The sequence below is a fragment of the Diabrotica undecimpunctata genome, chromosome 9 (assembly GCF_040954645.1).
Source record: "Diabrotica undecimpunctata isolate CICGRU chromosome 9, icDiaUnde3, whole genome shotgun sequence".
NCBI classification, from domain to species: Eukaryota; Metazoa; Arthropoda; class Insecta; order Coleoptera; family Chrysomelidae; genus Diabrotica; species Diabrotica undecimpunctata.
This window is the reverse complement of record NC_092811.1, coordinates 57,414,879-57,424,939: the sequence shown is the minus strand read 5'-3', so window position 1 is coordinate 57,424,939 and position 10,061 is coordinate 57,414,879.

Genomic DNA, 10,061 nt, shown 5'->3' with positions numbered 1-10,061 from the left:
CCTATATAGTATTAATTTTTTTTAGGACCTGTTCCTTCCTTGGCATCCATTTAAATCCAATCTTTTCCACAAACTGTACCTTTATGGTGGCGGCAAAATATCCTGCAACGAAAGTAAGTAGCGAAGCAATGTATTTATTACAATGTAAGATTATTTTTCTTTTAATAATACTTTTTATAAACAACCTGATAGCTTAGCCATGGGAAGTTGTCTTTCCCCCTTTTTAGTTGACCTCTTCATGAATCGTCTAGAATCCACTCAAATCATGATTAACAATGCAATTTTACACTGGTTCCGTTACGTTGATGATTGCTTAGTATTCATTAGAGGTAACTCAAATACAGCTTCTTCCTTACTTAACACTATCAATAATATTCACCCCAATATTAAATTCAATATGGAATTAGAGTCCAACTTCTCTATCAATTTCTTTTACCTTTCTATCAATCAAATTAACAATGTCTTTGATTATAGCATCTACAGAAAACCCACACAAACAGATCATATCATACATTTCGATTCTAACCATCCCATTTCACACAAATTAGCTGCATTCAACAGTTTCATTCATCGTTTAGAAACCATACCACTATCCAACATTAACTACAACCAAGAACTCAACATAATCAAACAGATTGCTTTCAATAATGGCTATAACCCTGATATCATCCATAAACTCATTTATAAAAAGAAACGTAAATTGCTTCAACAATCAGCTTACCCTAACATTCGCCCTATATATTCTGTCATACTAAACACAATTCTAACATTACTTCAGATTCCCCATCTTACTTCTCATTACCATTTCACTGTCCAACACTCTACGAATCAATCAAAAACACTATCCTGAATTCTGTTGAAAATGTTAAGATTTCCTTTAAAGTAAACAATAAAGTGAGTAGATCAATATGCAATAGTAAGGACTCTATTGACTTCAGCAAACGCAGTGGAGTTTATAAACTTCAATGTTCTGACTGTGATGCCACTTGTATTGGTAGAACTTGTAGATCTCTGGTAACCAGGACCATTGAACATTCTAAGTTAGAGAATACTTCTTCTTTTTCCCATCATCTTAAATATCACAATCACACAATCAAGATACCAGATGATATTTCTCTTCTTCATAACATCCCAGGTAGAGATTATCTCAAACTTGACCTTTTTGAGGATTTGGAGGTCGTCAAGGAAAAGAAAAATAGTCCCAATTGTGTTAATCATTACACCAGCCTCAATAGAGACTTCGTCCCACTACATCGACAATTATTCTCCTGATCCAACTTTCTTTCTTTTAACTACACATCCAGTTTTACTTACTTCTACGTTGCTTTCTCTTTTTCCATAGCTTAATTATCGCCCTATATATTCTCTTATACTTAACACTATTCTTGTCACATTAATACATTAACATCCTTATTCCAATATCCAATTTCCCTCTCAAATAATTTCCATCCTAACTAATCACACAGGCTTTCTTATAAATACTCACTTTACATCTATCATTTACTTATCACAGTAAATAATTCAATTATTTGATTTATACAACTTTACTCTAAATGTCCAGTTTCGTAAGCTTTTTCATATTTTTAACATCTTTGACTGCTACATGTCTTTGCAAGGTAACACACTTTTATTGTAACTTCTCTATGGATGTTTGGTTTCATATTGTTCTTTTTAGATGAACTGATGATGCTTTCTGAGCAGAAAGCGAAACGTCTTCAATAAATAGATGAAGTAGCCACCTTCTTTGTCTTTTATTTCTCCACTTTGACCGAAAAACCCACCACTCTTCGAGTGTACCTTAGTTTATATATATATATATATATATATATATATATATATATATATATATATATATATATATATATATATATATATATATATATATATATATATATATATTGAAATGATTTCAATATATATATATAGAAGAATTCTTAAAAAATATTTAAACATAGAAATTTAAAAAAAAACGTCAGAAAATAAACTGTCAAGCAAGTCTGTGGGAGCTAAATTAATAGGGGTTTTGTTAAATAAGAAATTACAATGATGTGGAGATGAAAAGAATAAATTGTATTAGCATTGTAATAGAATAAGTTTTATATCTGAACATTTTTTTTTATAAATTCCCAAATTAGATGTGATTAAAGTGATTATGAGAAATTAATGTGGATTGACAAATGTGTCAGAACAGGACAGTTTTATGGTTTAAAAAAAAGAGAAGACGAAAAGAAAAAGAACGTTGGTTGCTGTTAGCAACGGATAATAGGTTTTTTGGAGAGGCCGACGAGGATTTTTCGACGAAGGGGAGCCCTGAAACTGTGGAATAGGTCGGGAGTGTTTTTTAACTCGTCTAATTAGAATTTTAGTTTTTCCACAGTTTCCACAGCAGAGATATCCAGAATTTGTTCCAGAGAGTAAGAGAAACAATTTGACTTATAAATTATTATTGGAGTACAGAAATGTCATTTAAATTGAGAAAATTAAAATTCATGAATTAACATAATTGTGATAGGCCTTAAAAAATTGAAAATATTAATGATCATTAAAATAAAAATAGAATAGTACGTACCTTAACTTCCGAAGAGAGGATTGATATTCCAGTTTCATCGATTATTTTGCGAGTAGTTAGTTTTCTTTAAATAAATCAGAACTGTTTTAAAGTGAGGTTGGATAATAATTTTGGGGATCATTTGAAATTTTGATTATATTTGAATGCAAGTTAAAAGTCAGCGGAATAAAGTGTTCATTTTCTTTTTCTTTATAGTTCATTTAAACACTTTATAAAGTTGCAATATTTATTTAGTTTTTAGGTACTTGTAGAGAATTTCCACATTTTGTAATAAATTTTTATTGTCACGACACTAAACCACATTAAGATTTATACGATTCCTATTTTTGTAAATTTTTAAAGGCAACCCAAGTTGCAGACGAATTTTATTGTTTATATTAAATTTGTTCAATATTAATAAATAACGTGCTTCATTTGGGTTAATTTATCAAAAGTCTAAAGTAAATTTTGGTTTAATCTCTTTTTGAACTCTACCAGGAGACTACAGAGTCGACGTCACACAGTGACAGATTGCTTAGAACACATAATTGAGCTAGCTGAGGTATATATTAAATTAAACAACGAACAACATATTTTAAAAATTACAACATTTATTATAAATAAAAATAAAATTAATAAAATACAACTTTTTCAATATATATATATATATATATATATATATATATATATATATATATATATATTAGGGTGGGCCGATTTTTCGAAATTACTAAAATGGTAAAATGCAATTGAAAAAAAGTTGAAGTGTACAAAAACAAAATTTTTGATATTAAATATTAATAAAAAAACAATTATTTTGAACTGCCACATAAATGTCAAAAATCTAAATTTTTATATTAAAAATATTAAATTTTGCATTTTACCAAATTGTTAAATAATTAAAACTAAAAGTTTTTTTACAATAATGTTTTTGTATATTTTTAATATTTCAACTGCCACAAGGACATTATGTTAAAACTAAATTAGGCGATCGTTACGTGAAGCGACGCCACTGACTTGGCTGTCCGATGTTTTCAGACCTATCGTAATGTTTTATCGATTTGAGACAAAGAGGTATTCTTTCATTTGGGAATGAATCAGTTTTCGACTAAAAACCACGGAATGCAGTCGTATTAGTCGTCGTATCTCTTGATCTTTTACGTCATAATATAAGTTTGTTTATATGTTTATGGTTACCGATAAAATGGCGCGTAACACCAGAAGTGAGTTAAAGTGTCCTATATTTGGAGCGTTCAATAATATAAACGAAACAGTTTTACCAACATATGAAGATATGAACACTTACTTCAACTATGTTGAACATGAATTAAAACTGATTGCAACAAATCCACAACAAACTGCAACTGAGACAAGTCAAATTGTAGCAAAGAAAATTCATTTGGAGTCGTGCTTCAATTCCAACCGTTTAGCAGTGCAGTATTATAAAGCGAATAACAAGTTATCGTCTTAAAATTAGAAATTTACTAAAACCTTATAAACAACGCAGTGGTGTTGCAAGTATATACCATGCCATATGCCATAGATATAACAATGTCCAAAAAGTTACAGAACCGAGAGGAGAGAAATTTATTGCAAATTCAAAAACAGTTAAATGAGAATGTTGTTCACCTACCGAAAAATCGATCTCGGCAGAAAAGAATAGTGACGGAAACACTTACACATGAATCGATCAGTTCTGCAGAAACTTCTACTGTGCAGCAAAAATCATTAGCTTCCTATAATGTATTACAATTACCTGTGCTTGCAAGAACACTCGATCGTTTTGGTATTTCTGATCAAGCTGGCGCTGCAGTCGCTTCAGCAGTACTACAAGACGTCGGTATTATAAATGTGGAAGATAATAGCAACATTAGAGATAAGAACAAAATTCGTCGTGTTAGAACAAAAAAAAACGTGCCCTTTTTGAAATGGACGATTCTTCACAGTTACGTGGCTTATTTTTTTCGATGGTCGCAAGGATAATACGTTAAAAATGGAAGATAATCGTCGAAAATTAATTCGAGAAGAACATATTACAATCTTAATAATGCCTGAGTCGAGTTATCTGGCGCATGTTACTCCTGATTCTGTTACTGCTGCGAACATTTTAAAAAGCATTTTAAAATATTTTGATGACTCTGACGTATTCACAGATGTCTTAAGAGTAATAGGGTGTGATGGGACGAATGTTAATATTGGAAAGTTTAATGGTGTTATTGTGCAATTAGAAAAACATTTAAATCGCCGTTGCAGTGGCTTATTTGCCAGCTGCACTGTAATGAATTACCTTTGCGACACCTTATGAATTTCCTTGATGGTAGTACAACTGGACCTCGTCACTTCAACGGACCTATAGGACAAGCACTGTTTGGATGTGAAAATCTACCTGTTAAGTTCAGTGTAATTGAATCATATGTACAGGAGAATGTGGATAGGTCTTATTTAAATACAGATCAACAATATCTTCTTGAGATGTGTGTTGTAATCTCAGAGGGAAGTATTGACAACAAACTTTCTAAACGGTGCCCAGGTAAAATAGTGCATTTCTGTTGGTTAACATTGGCTAACCGTATACTACGTTTATATGTTTCCACTGTGGTTCCATCAGATAATTTGATTACCTTAGCAACCTTTATTTTAAAAGTGTATGCTCCAGTATGGTTCCTTATAAAAACCAGGCCGTCCTGCCTACATGGAGCCTTTAATTTTTAGAAAATGATTCAGTTATCTAGGTATTTACCACAACCCCTAAAGGATGTAATGGATCCAGTTCTATTGCGAAATAGTTTTTTTGCACATCCAGAAAATATGCTACTTGGAATGTTAGGAGATCCAAGAAAACATATTAGAGAGCTTGCTGTGCGCCATATTTTTAAAGCTCGAACAAGTAATATAAACCAGCGACTACATATAAACCAGCGACTACGAACATTTGAGGTACCACCTGTGCTTAATATGAACGCTATGGATTATATCGATATCATAAAGTGGAGTACAGTACCTGTTTGGAAAAGTGTCAAGACTGATTTAAATATTTTATTTAATCATAATATAATATGGCTTTAGTTCATCTTTTAAATTCTCGAACTCAAATTGGCTGATTAATTATTGTCAAGTTCTGAGAATTCACTTGTTTGAAAAACAACATGTTTTTGGGAAACATTTATCAACCCAAACACTTCAGAGTCCTTAAGGAAACGTACCCGTTCTTTGTATAGAAAGTTTAAAATGTCATTTTAAGCTTAATTTACTGCTTTTCACGGAGGTCCTAAGAATAGAAGAACCACCCCAATGGATTCGCGTACATATGTATTTTGTTTCGTATAATCGGCCACTCTACACCAACCTCTCGTCGGGAACGCAAGCAAGAAAACCAGCATCGGGTGTGCATCCCATTTTTACCCTTAGACCTTAGACTCCGAGCGGGGCCCAATCACAGACAAAAGGTAAGTGAATCTCATATAGAATTGACAATAAGATATTAAATCTGCCAATTGTTATTTGAATTACATTTTATTTTACATATCCATTTACAAACATTTGCTATTTTTCGCTAATTTACTTACAAACAAATTATTGCATTTTTTTCTTTATTATTATTAATCTAATATCATTTAACCAGCGACCTCTTAAGTTTTATACGAAACAGTACCCTTAACTGAACCACCATTAACAATTGGAAGTTCGAATGAAACTTTACAGGAAACTGTGGTTAATCCGGAGACATCAACACTGTTATCAGAGCTTAAGTTATATCCGTCTCACACGCAAGCCGTTGAACGCATGATTAAACTTGTGACAGAAGCTTCAGCAAAAGTTTGTGGTGCTGATAGCAGAGATGGTTTGATCAGAACCAAACTGGAATCACACCGAATTATGTCTTCTTTTAGGCCAAAAAAAGATTATAAGTTGTAAGAACAGTTGTTTGTTTGTTTAATTTGAGCATAAAATTTATTTTTAATGATTTAATGATTTTTTTTTAAATATTGATGTAAATTACGTTGTGGCAGTTAAAATATTAAAAATAAAAACATGAATAATTAACAGCATTTGTTTCATTCTATGTATTATAACATTTTCGGATATGCAAGTTGTAACACTAGTAAAATTTTAAATTCAAAATTTTAGTGACTTGTGGCAGTTCAAAACAGCAAAATATGAAAAAATTTATTTAAAAAAAAAAAAATTGTTTTCCTACTCCACATGTTTTTTTTTGGGTTGCAAAATCTGAAATTAAAATATTTTTAAATTCAAAATTTTAGTGACCTTGTGGCAGTTCAAAACAGCAAAATATGAAAAAATTTATTTTTACAAAAAAAATTGTTTTCCTACTTCACATGTTTATTTGGATTGCAAAATCTGAAATTAAAATATTTTTGAATTTCGTATAGAAATCGGCCCACCCTAATATATATATATATATATATATATATATATATATATATATATATATATATATATATATATATATATATATATATATAAAGTGTAAAGTGTACAGTAGATATGATAACATCGATAACATACTACATATTGAGTTGTAAGTTATGAACTATATCTGTATTTCTTATAAACTCAATGTCATTTGTTATATTTTAGAGAACTGATGAAGCTTTAGAAATATAAAGCGAAACGTCTTCAATAAACTTATGAAGTAGTTGACTTCTTTTTTTATTTGCCAACCTGAATGACCGATTAAACCTCTGAATTCACTAGTTGAATACTTTAGAAATATAAATTGACGGTCGTAGTCTTTACAATGTCTACTTATACAGAGGGTTTTTTCGTGACCATCAAACGAAAATATGGCTTAAACTGTACCTTACTACTCAAGAGATGGAGCAAACTTAATGAAAAACTGGCGAGAACTGAAGCAAAAAAGACCTTCCTGATTCAATGCAGAAAGACGAAGAGATACCCAAGGTTCTTAAATGATCGCACCGACCACCTGATGCAGTCCACCATGGGAACATTATCTAACAAATTAAAAAGAAGAGCGGATGCCATCAACACACAGGTAAGAGCACGATTATTGAACTTCCACATTTCCTCGGTACATTCCGATATAGCATTCATTCATCGACAAATGTCAAACATATTCGTCCAACTTGAACCTCTCCTACCTTCCAACATTTTGGATCAATATGAAACTTCGCTTCTCAAAAAATATACGTTCTTTCTAAACAATTCTTTATCTCACCTCCAAACAAAATTAAATAATCTAGGGTCCACTCCTTTCAGTCGTCTACCATTTCACGATAAATGGATTAAAAATCTCACAAACATCCAAATCCCTAGAAATATCTTAAAACTTCTATCTCTCGGACCTACGTTCGGATTACAACCCTCGCTTAACGATTATTCCGTATGTAATTTCGTAGCTGACATAGAAAACATACTTTCACATTCGGAAGCCAATGAACTCCTCGAATTAAGATCATCTGCTAATAATATTCTCACCAACTTTACACAAAAGCTCCCTATGCCAGCTCGGATATAGATGATGTCTATAGACAAACGTCCACATTCCTTAAAGAACAACCTGACCTAATGGTATTAACCAGTGACAAAGGCAATGCAACAGTACTAATGATGAGAGAGCAGTACTTAAACCTGAGCCAACAACTTCTAGATGATAATAAATATTATCAGCCACTTCTCCGCAATCCCACCTCAACTTACACAAATAAAATAAATAAATTCATCACTGAACTAAAAAATAAAAAAATCATCGATGATAAACTAGCCAAATCCCTCCATAACTATAATGGCAACGCCCCCAGGTTCTATTGTCTCCCTAAAATCCATAAGCCCCAACTGAGTATGCGTCCTATACTATCGTCAATAAACGCTCCTAACATTAATGTAGCCCAATTCCTAACGGACATTCTTTCACAAGCATACAACTATAAGAACGATTTTAACATAGTAGACTCTTTCCAGTTCAGTGAATTCATCAATAATTATCAGTTACCAAGAGAATATGTCTTAGTAAGCTTCGACGTAGTATCACTGTTTTCTAACCTCCCACTCTCCAGCGTCGTCACGTCACTCCGGAACCATTGGAATGAAATCCAACCACACAGTCCAGTATCATGGGAAATATTCTCGGAATTATTAAAACTGACGTTTGACACCAATTATCTAATATTTAATGACAAATATTATCGCCAAATCTTTGGAACTCCCATGGGATCGTCCATTTCCCCCATTCTGCAACACCACCTGATAAGATTTTAAGCACCTTATCAGCCTTCAATAGCGTTGATCCTCACCTGCAATTTACTTGTGAATTGGAGGTTGATAACAGCATACCGTTTTTGGATATGCGAATCATACGCACACATAGTAACACATTGGGCACTACGTGGTACAGGAAAGACATGGCGAGCAACCGGTTCTTAAATTACCACTCTACACACCCAATAAGATACAAACATAACCTTGTACAAGCTCTTAGCTTTAGAGTACATACGTTGACCCATACGCGGTACAAGAGGGAATCCTTGGATTTACTCAAATCCATTCTCATTGATAACTCTTACCCCATATCCATCATCAACAGATATCTTTTCTCTAAAAGCTATGGTCATTCTATTTCGGAAGCACCCAACGGTGCAATACTAGCCTCCATATCCAATAGCATACAGACAAACATTTCCCTGTTAACCCCAAAACCAGCCACAAAATATGCTTCTCTTCCCTATTTCCCACAAATTACGAACAAGCTTACTAAACTATTCAAAAACTTACCCGTCAAAATATCCCTAAAAAATACTAAAACCATTGGAAAGTTATTCTCCAAGTCTAAAACTCCACTAAGCTCGTTAGAGCACACTAATGTTGTCTATCAGATACCTTGTTCAGAATGCAACTCCTGCTACATTGGCCAGACTAGTCGATCTCTTCTAGGGCGTATAACTTCACACAAAAGCGACATCAGACTTTCCAAACCCTCTTGTGCCCTTGCACAACACGCCATTTCCACTAAACATCACATTGATTTCACAAATACCAAAATACTGGCGAAACAAAAACAACCATCAGAAACGCTCCTTTATTGAAATGTGTGAGATCCTCAAGAACTCATCGGCAATAAACAAAAGAACCGACATCGACAATTTGAGCCAGGTTTACCACTCTCTCATCTTACGAAATAAATGATACCAATTATTCTTCAGTTAAAAGTTGGCGTATTTTTTGTTCAAAATAATAACAAAATTATCCCCTATTTCCAAGTTTCATTAAAACATAAATTATAAATAATATATCAAATATTTCCGCCATATAAATTCCACCTGTCCAACTAATTATGCAATGTCCCCTGTAGAAGTTCATAATTGTCTCAAACCTTGGAATTTGGTGACACATGGCCCTTAAAAAAATTTTCGGTATCGCGTCAAGTTGTTTGCTTAGATTGCAATAAATCAGAACTTTGTTGGTCTTCAGTGGAGAACCATCTAAATGAAGCCAAATGTTCGTTTAAAATTTTTTAAATATTCATATCTACGAA